This window comes from Eptatretus burgeri, chromosome 12 (genome assembly GCF_056783735.1).
Source record: "Eptatretus burgeri isolate ZD-2024b chromosome 12, Ebu_testis_v1, whole genome shotgun sequence".
In the NCBI taxonomy this organism is placed as follows: Eukaryota; Metazoa; Chordata; class Myxini; order Myxiniformes; family Myxinidae; genus Eptatretus; species Eptatretus burgeri.
In genome coordinates, this window is record NC_140972.1 from 57,107,996 (window position 1) to 57,131,430 (window position 23,435).

Sequence of the window (23,435 nt, forward strand, 5' to 3'; positions counted from 1 at the left end):
ACCCCTTAGCCAATTCGGGTTGAGGGGTAAAAAGCGGTCTAAAGGGTGTAATTTAAGGGGTACAGAGTCCTAAAGTTAATAAAAAACTGTCTAAAGGTAAAAGTGGTCTACAGGGTATTAAAAGGTCTGAAATATGTGAAGGACTAAAGGGAAGAAAGGAGTCTAAGGGTCTTCAGGGGTACTAAATGGTATAATTGGGTATATGGGGCATAAAGGGGGTCTTACAGGGTGTTAGGGTAATAAAGAGTCTTAGGGGTCTAAAGCATCTTGAGGGTCTTAAAAGGTATTAGGCATCTAAAGGATTTTAGGGGTTTTGAAGGGTCTTAGAGTTTGAAAGGATCTTCGGTATCTTAAATGGCCTAAGCATTATGTAGGTTCTTAGGGGTCTTAAAGGGTTTTGGGGTTCTAAAACCTTAAAAGGGTTTTAGGGGCCTTAGTAGGGTCTTAAGAGTTTTAGGGTCCTTAGGGTCTTCGTGGTCTGACCAATATACTTGAACAATCTTCGATTTTCACAAGTAACAAACAGACAAACAGAGCCAAATGCAGTACCTTCTCCTCCGGCGAGGGTAACAATAGCAAAATGGATCCAGTTTCCATTACACTAACCCCAAGTTCCCCAAAACCAATATAATATACGTGCCCATGAGCAGATCAAGTGACAGATGGCAGATCCTTAATTAAGCTATGCCTTCGGCCTTCATTCATGCGACAAGATAGAGACTGGGGTAACTCATGAGAAAATATGAGGTTTCGGCCGGGCCAACCTCGGTAAAAGTTGCTTGCGAGGAGAGCATCCTGTGCAGGCCAAAGCTTCCCGTGGTGAGTGACAAGTAGGTGAGAGATGCGAACAGGTGAGGTGGGCGTGGCATGGGTTAAAGGGGCATAGCTTTCACCTGGCAAGCTTCCAATTCCAGCGGCATGTTCTCCACTGGGTCCCTGACTGTGCCTTTTATAACCTTGACCACCAATGTCACCGATGATTATTCGCGCCCCTTCCCTCCCATCTACCATTGGTCCTGACCTGCCCAATAGGCAGGGCTCACACTTTGTACTCCTCGAGTCCCAGTTTCTGCTCCAAGATTGATCTGACATGACGAAAGCGAAGTGAAACAACAACTCTTTCTGCCTAAACTTGGGGGAAATGGCTGAGGAAGTGTGGAAAAGACATTTATGACAAGAAAAGAGAGGAATAAAACATTAAACATGAGCTCGCAGGAAAGAGAAATTTTACACACACACACACACACACACACACACACACACACACACACACACACACACACACACACACACACACACACACACACACACACACACACACACACACACACACACACACACACACACACACTATGGGTTTGGCATTTCTAACAATACGAATTAGCGACCCATGTCTATGATCACATTTGATTACTTTACGCTTATTTTAAACACTCAATATGGAAACTAGAAGGACACTCTGTAGAGCACATGCCTGATCCACGAGAACATATCAGGCCCAATACATTTTTTAAATATCATGCTGTCCAGTACTATATCGTTTTTGGCCCTATCTCTCAATATAGTGAAGAATCACTTAAAAATAAAAAAATAATTCTCGCATCCAGATCCGGATTCAGATCTTCACCAAAATCTAATCAGTTCGTCCTTGTCAGACATCCAACCTGCCCACAAACTTTCATCCAGATCCGTCCACAACTTTTTGAGATATTCCTGCACACAGACAAACAAACAAACTAACAGACAGAAATGGGTGAAAACATAACCTCCTTCACCTTCGGTGCGAAGGGAATAACTCTGCGATATTAAGCATCTACAGGAGGGAGCCCTCTTCATGCACTCGTTAGGCCAACACTTTTTCACATTAACGCTTTTTAATAACTTATACCAGTTTTCGACGAACGCGTCATCATTTTCGTGTTAATGCTTTTTCATGTTGGCAATTTTTTTTGTTTAACTTCTTCCCAGAAATATTCTGTGCCATCACCTTTCTGATTGCTTTGTTGTGATCTTCAGAAAGTCAGAGAAGCAGAAGACACCATTAATACAATTATGTGATGCTTGTGCATTAATGAAACGTAAGACCCTTACGTTGGAAATTAAATTAGACATTATAAAACGTTTTGAGAGAGGGGAGTTTGACGTTAGCTATCCTTTTACTAAACCGGTCTACATTCGAGAAAATACGAGAGCACAAGGCGATAATTCTCGAACACTTGAAGGGATCTTCACCAATGAAATTGAAGGTAATTACCAACGAAAGGAGTGGTGTGGTCGCTGAGACGGAAAAATTTTGATTTTGTGGCTCGAGGACTAGACAATAGAATCAGCAGGAGTTGATATTTATGTTACATGCTGTTATGGGAATGAAGGTACAGTGACTGTTTTCGTAGGCTTTGTTGTTATGTCTTGTCTAGTCTTGGTTATGTTTTTTTTTAATAGTATTTCTTGCATGATCTTGATCCAGAATCCTATGCTCCAGTCCAGGATATATTGTTACGAATCTGGAAGCCATAAGCACTCAACATACAGGTCCTATAGAACAGTTATATCGGTAAGTATGTGTTTCTAGTTAGGGTCCCGTCCCTTGTTTAATGGGTAATTAAATGTTCATGCGCTGCGGAGTTATTTTGATAGTTAGGGTTTTCTTTTACATTTTTACACCTCTGATAACTACAACAACATGCTTTCACCTCGCTTCCTCACACCAACGCCATTGCCTACGTGCGTGTCAGCACGTACGTGGGTGGAGTTCACAAGACTTCCTCCACAAACCTCACGGACCAGACCAGAGACCGGCCAGCTTCACATGCCGGCCTATTGTGCCCGATCCCTCAGATGCTGGTCAGATGCTGTGCCTCAGATGCTGGTCCGCATCTGCCTTGCCATGCCTCATTTGCTGGCCTTTGTCATGACCTCATGCCTGCTACCCTTATTTGCATTCCCCGCTGTGTCACCATCACCATGTGCGCCAGGACCATCGCCAGTGTGTTTGTAAGGACTGCCCTGCAGGAAGCCACTCCAAGGATTGCGTTTGTGCAGCCTGTGCACCCATCTCTGTTTTTGCGCCAATGACTTTGGTTGTGACTTTTGTTTTTCTTCCACATAACAGATCACAGGTCCTGGGCCATGGTTAGTGTAAATAGTTGAGGTAAAATTGTAAATAAGTTTAACCCACCTGTTGTTTGTCTTAACGCCAACAATTTTAGTTAAGTCGTCTGTGTGAGTCTGTTAGTTACTTATGCAGCGCATTAGGTTATTTATTTTTGGGACATGCATGAAAAAATGTCGCACTCAGGGATCCACAGGTAAATCGTTCGAGGGGAGAACTTACACATGCTGGTCACACGAAAAGTTGACGACTCGCGATGACTCTGTAAAAAGGGGAGGGGGTAGTGTTACGAATCTGGAAGCCATGAGCACTCCACAAGTCCTATAGAACAGTTATATTGGTAAGTATGTGTTTCTAGTTAGGGCCCCATCCCTTGTTTAATGGATAATTAAATGTTCATGCGCTGCGGAGTTATTTTGATAGTTTGGGTTTTCTTTTACATTTGTACACCCCTGATAACTATAACAACACGCCTTCACCTCGCTTCCTCACACCGACGCCATTGCCTACGTGCGTGTCAGCACGTACGTGGGTGGAGTTCACAAGACCTGAGGTCGCTCTCGCCCAATCAGGGAGATGCGAGCGAGTTCCCCGGCGGTCGTCCAATGAGCACAGCCCACGCAGGATTCTTGCTGCTACCAGGTGGTACAGATAATTCCAATGTGCCCTCTAGAAGTCCCTATACCTCCCTGGCCATCTGTGTCGTGATAGCGTTCAGTCAGTTGGTGCCCTCCTTGTTCTGTCCCCTCTGACCTGATATGGTAACAGCTCAATCATTTTTTTTCAATTGATGCACGCTCCGCAATCTGGCTTCAAGGCATGATCACTCACACCTCGGGTCCAATCTCAAACTCAGGACATCAATGTTACAGTGTCCGGAGAGGGGTTAAAATCCCACATTCCTGATCACCAATGTTACAGCCCAGTTTCCCAGTTCGAATCCGGTTTGTCGTGTCAAAATTACCATGACATTCCCTCCTATAAGAAACCTCCTGCAGGATCCCACATCTAGAGTCACGTTACCGTGCAGATGGAGATCCTTGGTATGAGCGAGTGCCATACCGATAGGCAGTCATGTGACAGATCTTAATCTTCAGCCGAGCAACCGAGTCATATGATGCAATCTATTCTACTCAACCAATTAGCCAAACAGGATTTATATAGTCATTAGATGAAACTGGCATGAGCAAATAGAATCCACCCGGAGACCAAGCGAGCTTCGTATGTTGGATTTATTCAGTAACAGAGTCAGAAATGTACAGGAAGCAAGCAATAAACAACAACAAAATGGGTCCAATTTCTATTAAAATAACCCCAATTACCCATTACCGACATACGTGCCCACAAACAGATCAAGTGACGGATGGCAGATCCTTAATTACTTCTGCCACTAAAGGTGGACGGATGTAAATGTTTTCACCCCTATTTGTGTGTCTGTCTGTCTGTGAACAGGATATCTTAGAAAGTTAGATGGATTCCACTGAAATTTTGTGGACAGGTGTGACAAGGACAAACTGATTAGGTTTTGGTGAATATTTACATCTGGATCTCGCTACTAGAATTTTTAAAGTGATTCTTCATCATTGAGAGATGAGGCCAAAAATGACATACATATATCACAATATCTCAAAATGTTGTGGATGGGTTATGACAAAACTTGGTGAATGATTTGGGTAGGTGACAAGAACAAACCCATTAGATTTTGGTTAAGGTATGGATGCATATCTGCCCTATCAATGAGGTACAAAATGTAAACTGTTCAGCTGGCGCACTCTCCCAAGTGCTGTTCTAGTTTAAACAGTCTGTAAATACCGAGTGCCTTCCATAAATGTGCCTTTCTCTCGGCTATCTAGAGAGGGTTCTTGGCTGTATTTTTATTCTCCTTATTGATGCAAAACTTCATCCTGAAACTCCCAGCCATATCCGAGATACAGCTCGGACATTGAGACATTTGCAGAAAAAGGGGAGAAAAAACTAAATGGTGGTTTAGTCCTCCTAGGGGTGTAAGACCTTGTCCTTCAACCCAGATGGGTATTATGTAAGTTAATCCTAAATGCACCTTGATCTAGGCTATCTAGAAAAGGCAATTTCATTCTGATCGGAGAAACCTTAGTCAAGTTTTGGAGAAAAATGTTAAAATGTCCATAATTGGGTCATGTCATAAAACCTTAAAATAAGGTCAATGTCATGAAAAACATTAAGTCAATCTCACATACTTTCTCTTCACATTAATGATGCAAAATTTAATTCAAAAAGTTTAAGCCGGCTCAGAGATACAATTGGGAAATTGATACAGCTCAGAAATTGGGAGTGTTGAGAGTGCAGGAAGAAAATAAAAAAATAAAAATAATAATAACTTCCTAAATTCTGGTTTAGTTCTCATCAAGGTCTAAGAAACACTGTGGTACCATTAAAAATTGTCGGTGCTAATTGTAGAAACAAACCTTACAACGTCAACTAAATGTCTGCTATCACCAAGAGTGAGCCTCCCCAGCTTACCCTTGGCTATTGCCTCTGACTTGTCCTTGGTCCATGATCCAATGATGGCATATTTTGTTTGGATCCCCATATGACCTTGACCTTCAGCATTCATGGATAGAGTGTAAATTAAGAAAATCTGTCCCCATGTACAAACTATCCAGAAAACTCAACATCATGAAAATCAGAGGAAAATTATTCAAGTTATGATCAAAAAAAGTGTTTTTGTTAATTAGATCACAATCTGAAAAAGGTAGGTTAAGGACACTAATCAAATATCAGGTGCATAACTTCAGTGCAGGTACACTATTATGATGTAAGAACATCTTGGAAGGCCAAGCACATTGGCAAAATTGAGCGAGAACAAAAAAAACTCATTATTTTTCCTGACCGCCATTTGAAATTGACCACCACTTGACCTTGACCTCCAACTCGGAGGGTTTTGATGTAAATGAAGAGTAAATGCACCTTGCTCTTGGCTATCGAGAGAGGGCAATTTCATTCCTATTGGATAAACCTTAAGGCTCAATTGAGTTGTGGTTAAAAATGTGCATAATTGGGTCATAACCTTAAAATTAGGTCAAGGTCAAAATATGTCAACGATGCATGCTTTTTATTTCCATTGTTGATGCAAAATTTCATTCTAAAAGTCCTTGTGCATTGGCAGAAAAAAGGAGAAAAACCAAAATGGTGGCTGAGTACATCTATGGGTCATGTCTTAAAATTATGTCAAAAAATTATGTCACCAACCCATTCTTTGTACACAAGTGTAGCAAATCTCATATCGCAGTGAACAAGTGGAACATTTTGAGATTCTCCTTTAAAATCTATTTTGAGTTTGTTTTCTTTTCTATTTATTTTAATTATTATGGAACAAAATGTTCTGCAGAGTCTGTCCTGCTGAAGCGGTCTCGTGGCAAAGAACACCACGTGATCAACCGAATTTGCATTTCTGATTGGAGATCGCCTTGTGAACATTAACTATCTGAAAAACAAAAAAATAAACCAAATGAAATCTGGCAGACAGGAAGATGATTATCTCATGACAAAACAATGATTGTATTATGCGGTTTTGTACCAATGGACTTGGAGGTAATGCATATTTAAATATACATTGTACGTTTGTGTATAAAACCAGCTCGTCAGTGCGATCTCAATTTTACGAAATTCCTTTGTTCGGACAATTCCAGAACATCAACGTTCGATTGGTTCGAACTGCTTTGGATAAATTAACGGTGTTTCCTTTTTGAAACTTCACGTGCTCTCATTGTGATGTGTCGCCACCTCGCGGTATGTACCCGAGTGAACACCTTGCATCCAGTTTGTAGCTTTACGGAAGCTGCAGACAATATATCAATTAAAATATTGCCCTTTACTAACTCGTTTTCATCATTCCTTCATTCCATCATTCTCATTGGACTTCATGTTGAAATAAGGAAAATGTTTTGTTTCTTTTAATCGATTCCAGTCAAAATCATGTTGCTCCCAGCCAAAAAGTTACCGATTGCATGGATAAATGGCTTGGACCAACTCAAGCCTGAATGACTGAAAAAAACATAGTTCGATATCGATTCTACCTGCACAGCATCTCATAATATTGAACACTCTTACCTTAGCAATGCATGTCATGTCAAAGCTGCTGGTAGTTGTGAAATGTTCAACAAGCGATGGTCTAAGACCTCTAAGTCATCCCAATGATGCCCATTCTGATGGATTTCCAAAGATTGTGCTGACCGCAAACAATTGGAAGATCCATGAATTCCTTGTCATGGTCATCGAGTACCCGACTTCCAAATCGGAGAGGATGCAATATACCTGGGACGTTGTTTTGCTTTTGTGGATCCGTTGTGACTTTTGTCCACGAAGGTGAAACATTTCAACTTGACCCTGACCCATGACGTTTATTATTAACCTCCGCCATCGAAGATGGACAGAGGTTACTGTTTTCACCCCTGTCTGTTTGTTTGTTTGTTTGTTTGTTTGTGAACAGTATTACGAAAAAAACCCTCAACGGATTTCGACGAAACTTGGTGGGGAATTAGGTATGGTCCAAGGATCATGCCATGAGATTTTGGATTTGGTCCAAAGTCCAATATGGCCGCCATAGCGGCCATTTTGAAAAAATATTTGAATTTTTGTTTTTGCATTTGTATATGTTTAAAGTGATTTCCAACCCCCCCCCCCCCCCCAAAAAAAAAAAATTGTTAGAGAAAAAAAACAACTTTGCAACTTATTTTCCAACAAAATTTCGATTTTTTTTTTTTGCATTTTTATATATTATAAGTGATTTCCAACAAAAAACATGCCAAAATTATAATTGCGGCTGATTTTAGAACTTCAGGTGGATATACCCACGTAAAATCAATTTCTGTCTCAAGGAATCTAGTTATGATGAATTAATTGAGTATGTAAAAGTTAAAAGTAAAAGGGAAAGTTGCAAACTATAACTTTGTGAGCACTGTTGACATAAAATTGAATGAATAGAATATCAGGTTCACTTGAGTGACCAAGCAGTATTGGCGGCGGAGGTTTTGCACTCTACCGAGTGCTCCCCCTCTAGTTAACCTCCGCCATCGAAGATCGGAGGTTACTGTTTTCACCCCTTTCTGTTTGTTTGTTTGTTTGTGAACAGTATTACGGAAAAACTCCTCGACGGATTTTGATGAAACTTGGTGGGGGGGGGGGTTAGGCATGGTCCACGGATCATGCCATTCGATTTTGGACTCGGTCCAAAATCCAATATGGCCGCTATGGCGGCCATTTTGAAAAAATATTTGAATTTTCTTTTTTTGCATTTCTACATGTTTTAAGTGATTTCCAAACCCCCCCCCCCCCCAAAAAAAAAAATTTTAGAGAAAAAAAATTTTTGCAACTTTTTTCAACAAAATTTCGATTTTTTTTTTTTTTTTGCATTTCTACATGTTATAAGTGATTTCCAACAAAAAACATGCCAAAATTATAATTGTGGCTGATTTTGGAACTTCAGGTGGATATACCCACGTAAAATCAATTTCTGTCTCAAGGAATCTAGTTATGACGAATGAATTGAGAATGTAAAAGTTAAAAGTAAAAGGGAAAGTTGCAAACTACAACTCTGTGAGCACTGTTGACGTCGAATTGAATGAATAGGATATCAGGTTCACTTGAATGACCTAGCAGTATTAGCGGCGGAGGTTTTGCACTCTACCGAGTGCTCCCCCTCTAGTTATTCAATTGAATTCAGAATGGGATTAAAATAAATTCAACTCAAATCAAATGGAATACCAAATACGTACAGTCTTGCATTGGAGAAATCAGAAGGAACCCCACCAAACAAAAAGCAAAGATGAAGTCATTAGGAGGTACCTGGATAGGATTTGTGTTTCAGATGCTACTTATCTACCCTCAAGTTCATCCAGGTGCAGCCAAGTGAGACTTATTCAAAACAAAAAAATATCAAAAAGAACCCAGATCAAAAAATATATATTCTGGCTGCCAGACTATGCATCCGAATAGGTTGAAATTTAGAACATTGACATCGATTCTACCTGCACGGCATCTCATAATATTGAACACTCTTATCCTAGCAACATATGCTGCATCAAAGCTGGTGGTGGTGGTGTTGTTGCTGCATTTTAGGGTTGTGGAGTAGCAGCTGAAACCTGAATCCTATCCAGGTTCCTCCTGATGACTTCATCTTTGCTCTTTACTTCTTTGAATTCCTTCTTGGTCTTGCATTTCATTACGTTTGTCCCATATCCTGATGCTGTGTGAACTGTGTTTCCCCGCTGACGGACCTCTGGCAGCTTGTACATGTTGCTGTCTTTGAGCCTGGGGAGTAACTGCTGAAATCTATTTGTCCGGGTTCTTCCCGACATCTTTGTTCTTTGTTCCTTTCATGTTTCTTAATAATTATATTTTTTCATAATTCTCTTTATTCATTCTAATTCTTGCTTTTTCTTCTCTTTCCTCTCTTGTACTCTCTATTACCTCTCTTTTATCATCTATCTTTTGCTCAATCTAATATGGCTGCCAGACCATGTGACCTATCAATTATTTGTGAACACCCTGGTATCCCCAAGACTTGGGGAATGTGTGTGAAGTTTCCCCTCGATCTGTCCAGCCATTATGTAGAAGAATATTTTTTATAGGTGTAAGGGTAAATCCAATATGGGTTTACATCTCAGTGTTTGGACTCCGTGGTACCGCGAATAAATGTTCTCTGATCAAATGTACTTTTTGTTGTGGTCAGTGAATTAATTGTTTCTTACAAATTGAGTAATAGGATTTACACCAAGTCGGTTAATAGAACAAATAAGAAAATTCCACAACACAGTCATATCTGTAAAGTTTCGCCTTCATCTGTTCAGCCGTTTCAGAGAAGATGATTTTTGAACGTTTTTTTTTTTTTTAAGCAATCTGGCTACCAAACCACATGACCGATGATGACATCATCAATTTTTATAATTATATTATTGATGACACCGATGACATCATCAATTTTTTTCTGTGGACCAAATTATCCCTAAATGACCCACAAAAACTTTCATACTGATCGGATGTAGCGTTCTACATATGCAATTATGACATCATAAAGAAGGCACCTATGAAATCATAATAATGGCACCTATGACATCATTAAAAAATCACACTTATTCACCATGTGGAGTACTTTCGATGTGCCAAGTTTCAATTTCTCCCTTTGTGCGGTTTCAGAGATAAAGGTCCAAAGTTTTCCTTTTTCCAACATGGCTGCCACATCATGTGACCTATGACATAATTATCAATACAACATCTACATGAGTAGTCACTCCTATGGTGAAAACTTCGTGTCAATCCAACAAGCAGTTGCAGAGAAAAACACTCATGTTCTTTTGGACAAACAAACAAACGGACACAAATGCAATACCCTCTCCTCTGGCGAGGGTAAAATTTGTACATTTTATTCATTTGTGTTCTCCACAATCTCATCATAAAGGTTTGTTGAAGATTTGATGACAAAAGCTCAATTGGTAAAAATGTTACAGCCTGGACATACACACTAAATCTCAATGGTAAACAAAGGTTTTGATTAAAGCATTTATGGCTGGTCTACCACTTCACCAATATCATTAGCCTGACAATCGTTTATCCCCCCCCCCCTTCCCATCGGGAGTAAAATGAGATGTGCCAAGTTTCAAATTTTTCAAATCTGTGGTTTCAGAGATATAATATTTTATTTTTTTGTATTTAATCCAAGATGGCTGCCAGACCACATAATCTATGATGTTACAATTATCATGAAAATATACTCCATGGTGAGGGGGCTGGGGAGTTGCTCCAAGCCTGAAAATTTTATGTCGAAGAAGATCGAAGAAGAGCAATAATCTATCATGAAGTACGGTCATAGTCCATATCGAGGAATGATACAGGGTGGAAATGGCCACCCATTTAAATGTGTACACAATGATACATTCATAAGCTCCTATATAGTAAGGTCATAAGCATTTATAATCCATAACTTTTATTCTCGAGCATTTTCTGTACTACCAAGACTTAAAAAGATGGCAAAATGCATTGCAAAAGTACCAAACGAGAGATCACTAAAACGCCAATTTGTACTTCTTCTCATTGTTCCCCTCTCAAAACAACGCAAAACTGTAGACCGACCTACCTCAATTACTGCTGAAGCCATGATGTTGATTTCAGCGTGAAGAAGTTACTTTTTCACTGGGCGAGTGCACGCAACCAAAAATTTAAAAAATACATCAGACATTAATCGTTTTATTACGAAAATAAATCAAACTGAATGTGGACTCAAACAAACCAGGCCAGGATCGTGAGTGTGGGGCCATATCAACTGAAATAAGTATTAAAACAATTTAATAACAAAGATAGATTTTATCCATACCAAAATAACAATATATAATACTTTGAAAATAAATAGAACGCTCATAACCCGTGAAGAATGTCGCCGCTGTGAGCTCAAGGTCACGTGACCGGCGCCATCTTCGTAGCACCACTTGGCTGACTCGTGTCACGAATCAAGGTGGTTTTGAACACATCCCAGCTTGAAAAAGCCAAATTAATGTTAAAATGACATTTTGTGCGACAATAAACTGCTCCAATCTGTTATGGGAGAGTTGTGGAAAGAAGTTTCCCAGGTATTCTTATATGTTGATGAACAGGAATGGTGTAGTTTTACTTTGAAATATCACTGCTGTGTCACAGCTTCTCATTTGGCATTCATCACATGAACCCTGTTGGAAAATAGATTTGTTTGTTGGTCGCAAATTGATTTATAACAATTTTTTTACATAGGGAGGATTTACGAGTGTATTTAAGTTAACGACCACCATTAATCTCACCTTTTCGTTGGTTCAGTCAGGTTCGACCGAGGGAATATCTTTTGACATTTTATTTTTGTTGTGTGATTGTGATGGCACAACGTCAAAAGATAGCGTGATGCTAAGCCAGAAGAGGATTGTTGTGTCGTATTGTGGCATTGTTATGTGGTGTCATTCTTCATTGTTATTTTTCTTCTTCATTCTCTTCTTCATTCATCACAATCCCACAACAAAAGTAAAATGTCAAAATATGTTGTGATGGTAATCCATAAGAGGATTGTGATGTCGTGTTGTAGCATCATAATGTGGTGTCATTCCTACCTTGTTTGGTTGTTTTTTTGAGATTTCATCCCTCCATTTTTTTTACATTTTTATACAATGGAGCAAGTGTGTGTGATTATGTATGTATGTATGTCCGCTCTTCATCCAGCTGACCTGACTTCACCCACAACTGTAAACTGAAATACTTAAACTAAAGTGCGCAGAGGACCCAAAGGACCCCCACTCCCATTGAGGACCAAAAAGACCCAAACAACCCCGATGACCCAAAATACTCAAAGCATCCAAAAGTCCTCAAATACTCTGAAGACCCAAAAGACCCCAAGGACACAAAATACCGAGAGGACCCAAAAGACTCATGGGACTATCTGGGACCGATGAAAATTCTGCATAATGTAAAATGTGACTTCATGTCCCCAACCCCCATACACAAACAATCCCATGTCCTTAACCCCCACCCCCTTCCAACTCTGTCCTCTCTCTGCCCCCCATACCACCACACCCAAACTCTGTGCTCTCCTCCCCCTTTCTTCAAATCTGCAAATCCCCTCCCAACCAAAGTCCTCAACCCCCCTCAAAAACCTCAAACCCCTTGATCCCAACTCTGTCCCCTCTCTGCCCCCCCCTCCCCAACCCAACTCTATCATCCTCTCCCAAACCCCAAATACTCAACCCCCTCCCAAACTCAAATTCTTAATCCCCTTCCCAATGTCTCAATCTCTCTCTTTCAACTATATGCACCTCCACACCCAATTCTCTGTCCTCCTTCCCATTTCTTCCTGTTCTTAATGTTACATCGGGAACTTTGGCGCATGAGAAAGCCATTCAGCCTATCATGCTTGCGTTGTTCCTATCCCCATTTGTTGAGAACAATGTTAAAAGTAAATGAAGATGGAACATTAAATTCACATTCACTTCACCCTTTCTTCCCTTATTGGTTCACGAAAAAATATTTTCATGAAAAATATAGGCGACCACTATATTCGTTATTGTTGTGTGTCTGTCTGTCTGTCTGTCCCAAGCATAGCTCGGTGGGTTTTGATTCGATCCTGATGAAATGTTGGTGGGAGGTTTACATCATGATCCAGTTGTGTTTTCCTGACAATGGGCGTGCTGCGCCCATTATGGGCGGAGCCACGCCCGAAAAACGTGTTTTTAGGGGGTAGCCGATTTCAATTTGCATCTTCTCCTAGGGGTTTTGTCGAATCTGACAGGGGTTTCGGTATTTGGTTAGCCCAATGGCACCTGCATAGCCCCACGGAGCTCGATTTTTCATTTTCGTCCCAAGGTCAAGGTCACGAACTTAGAAAATTGCGATTTTGACATAAAAATCCATCTTCTCCGAGGGGGTTGTCAAATCTGGCAGGGGTTTTCAGTATTTGGCTAGCCCAATTGCACCTGCATAGCCCCACAGAGCTCAATTTTTCATTTTAGTCACAAGGTCATGAACTTAGAAAATTTCGAATTTTGACATAAAAATCAGACGACCGTCCAAACTTTGAGAGCTAGCACGACAATATTTTTTATGCATAATCTTGAGGTCATTCCCCACCTAAAGTCTTGAAACCATTTTTCTCTATCTCGAACACCTTGCCTGTGGCGCCCCCTTCAAGTTTGTTTTTACGCTGATTTCATCAAAGTATGGATAATAATCCGTGGAGTGTGAAATGCCATATAGCCTATATGACGTTATATTGTTCCTGGAATGTTCCAGAGGAAGTTTTGCACCAAAGGTCATAATCCTTGACCTTTGACCTTTAAAGTTCACAAAGGTCAAATTTTCAAAGTTGTGGGAATCGAACCGGGTTTTTGACCTTCTTCGACGAACTAACTCCATTAAGCTATAGCACGTATCCTGCTTCCTTATTTTAATGTCCACAACATTGTTTTGGGACCTTTAAAGGTTATGAAAAGGTCAAATTTTTAAAGTTGTTGAACGAAACCGGGTTTTCGACATTTTGCAGCTAATAACGAGTCACTCGTACCACATCATGTTGATCATTTTTATAACTCGGGCAAACATTATCACATTGTCTCATCCTTGACTTCTGAAACAATCTACATCGTCAAATACCGCTCATGAACCATTGTCGTCTTCAGACTTGTCCTTACTATAATTCACTGACCAGTGTTTGTGTGTTTGTTTATTTGTCGCACTACTTCGACAGTTCTGGCCTGATTAAAACATCCAATTAATGTATAGGGGTGTTTTTATCCCCCGCCGCGTGGCGCAAGGGGGATATTGTTGTCACCCGGGTCGTCCGTCCGGCTGTCCGTCCGTCCATCCGTCCGGCTGGCCGACTGGGCGTCAACATTTATAGCTGTGAGTGCGATAACTCATAAACTGTTCGCCATATCGATTTGAAATTTGAGTCACACATGTACCACCTGAAAAGGAAGAACCCTATTGATCTTGGGCGTGGCCGGATCCAAGATGGCCGACTGGGGCGGCCATCTTCAAAAAATTGTTTTTTGTAATAAATGGAAAACCACTTTCCTGATTTCAATTATGTTTCAATGGCGGGGGATTCCCCATCTCTGATGGTATATTTATCTTTGTCAGTGGTCTTGGGGGAGGGGATGCAAATTCTCCATGTAAATCTGTATTGTGCAGCACTGCCTCCAGGTTTTCCCTGGTATTACAAGTCTCCACTATTTACAGTTCAGTGTTCCTGTCCCCACGTTTTTTCAGTGCAGTGAGGTGTTTTGAATTTAAAGCAGTAGGTATGTTTTTGTTTCTTTCACGTAACCCAGGTTTTTTTTGTTTTTTTTGCCAATACAGAGCTGTCATTTGCCTATATACTGCCCAAATAAAGGTATGTGTCAGAAGAACGTGTTGCATGCTTGGAACAAAATCGCCCCGAGGGCGGGTACTCTGTGATTAATAATAATGAAAATTATTTAAACGAAATTATTAATTTGGCTTCTCCATATTCTCATAATAAAGCCTTGTTGAAAAATTGATGACAAAAGCTCAAATGACCATTCTGCATAATGGATCCAAAAGTCCGAAGAACATAAAAAGTTATGGCCCGGAAAGACACACACAGACAGACAGACAGACAGACAGACACACAGAAGTGATTGCAAAACCCCATCTTCCACTGCGTGGGGGACGGGCTTATAACTGCAAAAATAACAAGAAAGCATCTGAAATTGCAAAGCCCGTCCGCTTTGTATTCAGACTTCTTCCATATGCTAAACGGTACCTTTGACTTTTTGACCAAATTCTGAATTTGTCATCTCCATATTTTCATAAGAAAGCTTTGTTGAAAATTTGATGAAAGCTCAAATGGTCATTAAAATTTCAGGTCAATTGGATGAAAATTTACGATTTTATGTGATGCTGATCTTTGACCTTTTGACCAGATTATTAATTTGTCTTCTCCATATTCTCATGATAAAACTGTCAAAGATTTGATGACAAAAGTCCAAATGGTAAAAAATAACGTTATGGCCTGGACAGATAGACAGACAGACAGACAGATAGACCGACAGACAGACAGACATACACACACACACACACACACACACACACACACACACACACACAAAGTGATTGCAAAACTCCGCCTCCCGCTGAGCAAGGGACGGGCTAATTAACCCTCGAGCTCATGGTACTCAACGGCTTAATTATTTAATCTTAATGAACTCTCAATCGAGGGAAAACAGAATGCAGCTGGGAGATTGAAGAGAGAGATTAGAAAATGGAACCAAAGACGTGAGGGTATTATCACTGCACGGTGTAGCCTTGTTATGCATACAGGCTTCATCTGCCACTGAACCCGTGTAGACTCAGGCAGGAACCACAGCACAGCCGGCAGGAACCACAGTGATGCAGAGAAAGGGAGAGGGATAAAGAGAGAGACTACGACCAGACCATCCAGACTTCCTCGCTAATGCAGTGTCCTGGCTTTTATTAGTTCTTGTGGGGTGGAGCGGGCCCCCAGTGCATGCGGATTGTGCGACATGGAATTGGCACGATGATCACATCACGTGCCTGTGCTGACAGGCTGCTCCCGACACATGGCAGGACCTTCCAACCTGGCCACATTCCTGGTGCTGCATAACCTCTTGCACAGTCCTGCTTAATGGAATAACACAAATGGGCAGCGATATACAGGGTCGTGGCGAGGGGGTTAGCAGCATTGAGATAAAGGCTTCAACACATTTTAGGTGGGAAGACAAGCAGCTCACTAAAAAAACTCTTCATTTGACACTATATCAACACTAATTACATCACACCAATGCTAACATGTACTATGAAATAACTGTTACAAACGAAACCCTTTTAGCCAGATCTGTTACTATATATATATATATATATATATATATATATATATATATGTATACACATGTGCTGCTGTCTCGGGGCTCGAGTTGACTACGAGGGGGAAATCCCCAGTTTCTGTCGAACTCACCCGGACCTGAGGCCACGAGGAGTGAATAACTTCACCCCATGGTGGGTTGCAACACAACTACAAATGCCAATCGAGCGACTACGAATCTCAGTGTCCATCTGTCTAACAACCGTTCTGGGTGTCACATCCCCCCCCCCCCCCGACCGGGGAATGCACCCTCGGCAAATGTGCTTCTTGTCGGTGATCATGAATGCAGCCGAGCTGTACCGCTAGCACACGCCAGACTCTGCAAACCGAACCGTCGGGAATCTCAACCTGCCAAGCTATCTACATGTGGACAGTGCGAGACAAATGGTGGAAAAGACGGACATGGACAGATTGGAAATATATTCAACAAGAACAGGTTTATTTACACAAGTGGGGATCATGAAAAAGGGGGGGGCATAAGGATTTTAATGGCACAGGGAGAAGTGAGGGTTAAGCAATTTGTACAGCCATGAGATCAGATAGAGAGAATATAAACACAGAACAAACTTTACAAGCACCTTACCTACCACTAACACAGCACATGGCCCAAGCATTCACAACTGAGGGGAAATAGGGGGGAGAGAGGGAGTGAGGAATTGTGGCTTCAGCCTACCGGGCGGAGTAGAGGTGCCCTCACAATTCAACGCTGAGGGAGAGAAGTGGGATGAAAGACTGTGAGGTGTCTCGGGTGTGTGGAGAAGAGTGCGTGCGTGTGTGTGTGTGTGTGTGTGTGTTGTGAGTGTATTTGAAAAGGGAACCTGAGGAAGGTGCAGCAGAAAAGTGAAGAAATAATGTGTGAGGGGATAGCCTAAGTGTTAGATCCTACCAGATGTGTCTGTAGTATGGCTTGGTTTCAGTTCTTTTAATTGGCTTGGCTCCGTCTGCCCCGTCGCAGCCTCGGCTCCTCGCTCATAATGACAGATCATGAGGTAAAAACCAAACGGGTGAAAGTGCCAAGAACTAGCAGTGCAAACTCCACAGCACGAGTGACATAGTGGTCCAATGAGAGGATAGAACAAGTGTGTCCAACCCCGAAGAAAGAAAGGATGTCCAGCACCCGTCGAAAGAACAGAACAAACAACGTCATGCCCCAGGGAACAGTGTCCGGTGCCCGTCGACGTCATTCCTCAGGAAATAGTGTCCAGCACCTATTAAAGAGAACAAACACTCCAGGGTTCACTCTTTTATAAGGCCGACCTGGAAGCTTTGAGATTGTGCGTGTCTTTGGGCGAGGCCAGCGTGTGGATTGGCATTCCGCCTCCATAGCCTCACCGATTCGAGTTTGTGCAGCGAGTCCTCTCAGTCAGGGCTTTTAGCTGTCATAAGAGTCGGACCTCGCTTGCCACCATTTAAGGTGAGTAAGCATTCGGCTGGTTTGAGGCACGCAAGAACGATTATGGGGGAAATGAACGGAGCCGAAGCCTCTCAGGTCAATGCTGACCAAACATCGCCTGGGCACATGAGAGCCATCACAAAGGTTTACAATGGGGTTAAGAGCCCGTCCGTTTCTTTTTTAGAGGGGGGTGGGGGAGAAGGAAAGGGAAGGAGGATAAATTAATCTGTGTGAAGAGCGCTTTAACCTCAGTGTTGCCCAGGTAACAAAGGAAATTGTAATACCCTCTGCCACCATCACCACCAATATATGGGGGAGGGGGGGGAGAGAATGGTGTGTGTGTGTGTGTGTGTGTGTGTGTGTGTGTGTGTGTGTGTGTGTGTGTGTGTGTGTGTGTGTGTGTGTGTGTGTGTGTGTGTGTGTGTGTGTGTGTGTGTGTGTGTATATACAGGCTGTTCCAAAAAAATATACAACTCTTCATCTGCAAAGAGGAAGGTCATAACATGTATTTTTTAAAAAGATATATGGCTGGATAGAAAGCTGAAAGGTTGAGGTTTATTGTACCAATGTCAAAATTGCCACCAAAATTTAAATTTTGGTATAGAATCGTCATTTTCTTTTTGACCACATGTTCGACGTAGGCTACACGTTGTCCGATCACTGCCTGCAAACGCGTTGTCATGTTCTCCATCACTTTGGGAAACGTTTCGTGAGGAATGTTCTGGATTTCTCGGTGGATGTTTTCCTTCAGCTGATCAAGAGTCTGAGGCCTCGGGTTTCCATAGATCCTGTCCTTGAGATACCCCCACAAGAAGAAGTCTGGAGGAGTAAGGTCAGGGGAATACGGTGGCCACTAAACGTCTTCGTAGAGGAAGATAAAGCGGCCCTCAAAATGTTGGTTGAGAAAACGCCTTGTTTCCCTGGCTGTATGGGGCGATGCCCCATCCTGCTGGAACCACTGGATTCTCATCTGGATCAGGTTGTTTATCCTATGAGCCTGAGTACGTAGCTCAGGCAGATAGAATTCCTGAATCATTTCGCGATAGTTCCTCTTGTTTACCATGCAAGTGCCTCCCTGGTCATCTTCAAAGAAGTATGGACCAATTATCCCATACCAACCAACCGCCACCCACATGGTGACTTTGAGAACAGATCGAGGCACCAATTCAGTTGATGCATTACCAGGATTTTCAGTTCCCCAGTACCGAAAGTTTTGCTTGTTTACCTCCCCGGACAAGTGAGCATGGCATTTGTCCGTCATGTGAAGTTTTTTCAGCAAGTCTGCATCTTCCTCCAACTTTCCTGAGAACCAATTTGCAAAGTCCAGTCGTTTGCGTTTCTGTTGATCAGTAAGCACCGTTTCCGTTTGAATTTTGTCTGGAAAGGCATGAATGTCTTGGCGAAGGATCCTCTGAATGGTGCTCTTATGAACGTTTGTCTCGGCAGAAAGTCGTCGAATCGATTTTTTTTGGACTCTGATTTCTGTGCTTCCACATTGTCTCGGGTCGCTCACCTGCATTACTTTTTTTCATTCATTTATATTTTCATTTACGGATGCTTTCCAACAGTTCTGTGATTTTCCCCGGTGAATCAGCTTCGATGTCCATTGGTACACAAAAATTACAGTGCTTTCCCATTGTCTCGTGTCGCTCACCTGCATTTATTTTTCTTTCTTTTTTTGCATATATTTTTTTTTTTTTTCATTTGCAGATGCTTTCCGATGGTTCTGTGAGTTTTTTTTTACCGGTTTATTGGCTTTGATGTCCATCGGCATACAAAGTTTCAGCTTTCCATGCCACCCGGAAGGTACTAATCTTTAATATCAGTGAGTCAGTGAATCAGTGGTTCGAATGAGCTTCATACATTAGATACAGTAAGTTCTCGCTTAGCATCATCCCGGTTAACATTGTTTCATTATTAAGTTGCTGATCTATTAGGGGATGGGAAGGGAAAGCCGTGTCAGGGGAGGGGAAGGGAGCATGGGGGAGGAGAGGGGAAGGCAGCATGAGAGGAGGGGAGGAAAGGCAGCATGAGGGGAGAATGAGCAGCATGAGGGGAGCTGATCTATTAGGCATTAGGGGATGGGGAGGGAAAACAGTGCGAGGGGAGGCGAAGGGAAGGCAGCATGAGGGGAAGGGAAGGCAGCGTGAGAGGAGGGGAGGGCGAGCACGAGGGGAAGGGAAGGCAACATGAGGGGAGCATGAGCAGCATGAGCAGCATGAGGGGAGCTGATCTATTAGGCAGTGGGAAGGGAAGACAGTGTGAGGGGAGCGGAAGGGAAGGCAGCATGAGGGGAAGGGAAGGTAACATGAGAGGAGGGGCGGGCAAGCATGAGGGGAAGGGAAGACAGAGTGAGGGGAAGGGAAGGGAAGGGAGCATGAGCAGCATTAGGAGAAGGGAAGACAGAGTGAGGGGAAGGGAAGGGAAGGCAGCATGAAGGGAAGGGAAGGCAGCGTGAGAGGAGGGGAGGGCAAGCATAAGAGAAAGGAAGGCACCATGAGGGGAGCATGAGCAGCATGATGGGAGCTGATCTATTAGGGGGTGGGAAGGGAAGACAGTGTGAGGGGAGGGGAAGGGAAGGCAGCATGAGAGGAAGGGAAGGCAACATGAGAGGAGGGGAGGGCAAGCATGAGGGGAAGGGAAGACAGAATGAGAGGAAGGGAGCATGAGCAGCATTAGGTGATGGGAAGGGAAGACAGTTTGAGGGGAGGGTGAGGGAAGGCAGCGTGGGGGAGGGGAGGGAAGGCAGCATGAGAGAGGGGGAGGGAAGGCAGCATGAGGGGAGGGGGAGGGAAGGCAGCATGAGGGGAGGGGAGGGAAGGCAGCCTGAGGGGAGGGGGAGGGAAGGCAGCGTGAGGGGAGGGGAAAATGAGTGTACTGGGGCAAAAGTGGTTTCAATCATCGATTGCGAAAGCGAACGTGTTGCTTCTGCAGACTTTGGTTTCTTTGAATCCACATTCTCAGAGTCAGTCTCTCTCTCTCTCTCTCTCTCTCTCTCTCTCTCTCTCTCTCTCTCTCTCTCTCTCTCTCTCTCTCTCTCTCTCTCTCTCTCTGTCTCTGTCTCTGTCTCTGTCTCTGTCTCTGTCTCTGTCTCTGTCTCTGTCTCTGTCTCTGTCTCTGTCTCAGTCTCTCTCTCAGTCTCTCTCTCAGTCTCTCTCTCAGTCTCTCTCTCTCAGTCTCTCTCTCAGTCTCTCTCTCTCAGTCTCTCTCTCTCAGTCTCTCTCTCAGTCTCTCTCTCTCAGTCTCTCTCTCAGTCTCTCTCTCAGTCTCTCTCAGTCTCTCTCAGTCTCTCTCTCTCTCTCAGTCTCTCTCTCTCTCTCTCTCTCAGTCTCTCTCTCTCTCTCTCTCTCAGTCTCTCTCTCTCTCTCTCTCAGTCTCTCTCTCTCTCTCTCTCTCAGTCTCTCTCTCTCTCTCTCTCAGTCTCTCTCTCCCTCTCTCTCTCAGTCTCTCTCTCCCTCTCTCTCTCAGTCTCTCTCTCTCTCTCTCTCTCTCTCTCAGTCTCTCTCTCTCTCTCAGTCTCTCTCTGTTTTCAAATGTTTTAGCATATTTGACAGATTACAGTAATGAGCAATGTCTATTCAGACTTTAAGAGAGTCCTATCTGCTGGCATTCAGCAGACTTTCAAAATCTGATGGTGCATTTCACAATAATAGACCAATGTGTGCTGGCATTCTGAAAACATTACAAATGCTTGCCCTAACTGTGGCTACGGTTGAGCAAAGCAGTCACTTCCATTTGGTGCTTAGTAGACCTGGCACATGACCGGACACCAAAAGTTTATCTGTAACCTTGGAAAACTGGTTGACAGAGGTCAGCAGCCTCGTGTGTGAGTGTGAGATATCGATATCGAGAGAGAGAGAGAGAGAGAGAGAGAGAGAGAGAGAGAGAGAGAGAGAGAGAGAGAGAGAGAGAGAGAGAGAGAGAGAGAGAGAGAGAGAGAGAGAGAGAGAGAGAGAGAGAGAGAGAGAGAGAGAGATATAGAGAGATCGAGATAGATATAGATACAAGCCGGTAGGCGACATGAGTGGTCACTACATAATTGCATACTAGTCATACAGTTTTTAACGGATCGGGCTGAAAATTTTTGACAAAGAGGTTTATTATAGTGCGCATAAAAGCGCAGAAGCCGATTTTTGATTTTCGAGAAAATTAATTTTTTTCGGGTTTTTCAAAAATTTCAAAGTCCCGTTGCTAGGCAACGGTGGCATCCATAGCAATGGTGCTTAAAAGCATACAACTAGATCCTGGTATGAACCTACATGTCAAGTTTCATCAAAATTGGTTGACTCCTTTGGCCTCCAGAGCTGTCCATTACATACAAACAAACAGACATACAGACAGACGGAAAAACTGAGAATAAGAGTAGTCTCACGACCACCCAATAGAGAGAGAGAGAGAGAGAGAGAGAGAGAGAGAGAGAGAGAGAGAGAGAGAGAGAGAGAGAGAGAGAGAGAGAGAGAGAGAGAGAGAGAGAGAGAGAGATATAGAGAGAGATATAGAGAGAGATATAGAGAGAGAGATAGAGAGAGAGATAGAGAGAGAGATAGAGAGAGAGATAGAGAGAGAGATATAGAGAGAGATATAGAGAGAGAGATAGAGAGAGAGATAGAGAGAGAGATAGAGAGAGAGAGATATAGAGAGAGATATAGAGAGAGATATAGAGAGAGATAGAGATATATAGTGAGAGAGATAGAAATAGATAGAAACGCGCGCTATGGCAGGAGATGTGAGGAGTGATGTTGTTCTGGGTATAGGTCGAAGATCAAAGTCCGACCTTTTCAGAACAAAGTCGACAAAAAATGCAATAAATGATGCTGGATGCAACAATACACGGCCAAATTTGACCAAAGTCCTCTCCAAAAGTTAACCGAGTCATACCAAGATTTCCTTGCTTGATGCTCAGCATTTAAATGTTTTCAACTTTTTTTCCCCTTCTTTGTAAATTGACTATAATTCAGCCAATATCTGCGAAAGTCTTTTTAATGAAACAAACCATTATTATTGTTGTTAGTATTATCATTATTACTTTTAAAAGGATAATGCATGGATAAACAACCATATGTTGGCAGCCATAACGCAGGCTTTGATTAGCCAAATGGCCTCCTCCTGCTATTGAAGTTCCTTGTAAGGAACTCGCATTCTAGAACTCACATTCTATTATAGAGAAGAGGAAAGTTTAACTTTTCTTGCAACTTCGAGAGCACGTGTTGTGATTGTGCACCATGCCTCGAGCGGAGAGGTTTGGGGGTGGGGTGGTGGGGGACATAGTCTTTAAGGCGAATGGTTTGATTTTGGGATGACACGGACGGCTTGAAAGACAACCCACGTGACAGAAATCCTGACTGGCAGACTTGACAGCAATCTGAGGGATCACGCCACGGGGGGGCTCCGCCGACGGGTCGCACCACACCTCCTGCCCTGCCCACGGCGCCCGCAGCTGACTCGCTACAAGCCGGGGGATTAAAACATTTACATTTGTTTTCCGCGCCAAATCTGCGCAGCGGTACAAAACGGTGCTGTCAGGGACGCTGAAGGAGGCA

General features: G+C 42.7%; 1 long non-coding RNA gene across 2 annotated transcripts in view; it reads left to right on the forward strand.

Annotated features, from left to right (window-relative positions):
• LOC147015684 (uncharacterized) overlaps positions 1–23,435 on the forward strand; it is a 104,130-nt gene that overhangs the window by 21,474 nt on the left and 59,221 nt on the right. The window lies entirely within an intron of this gene.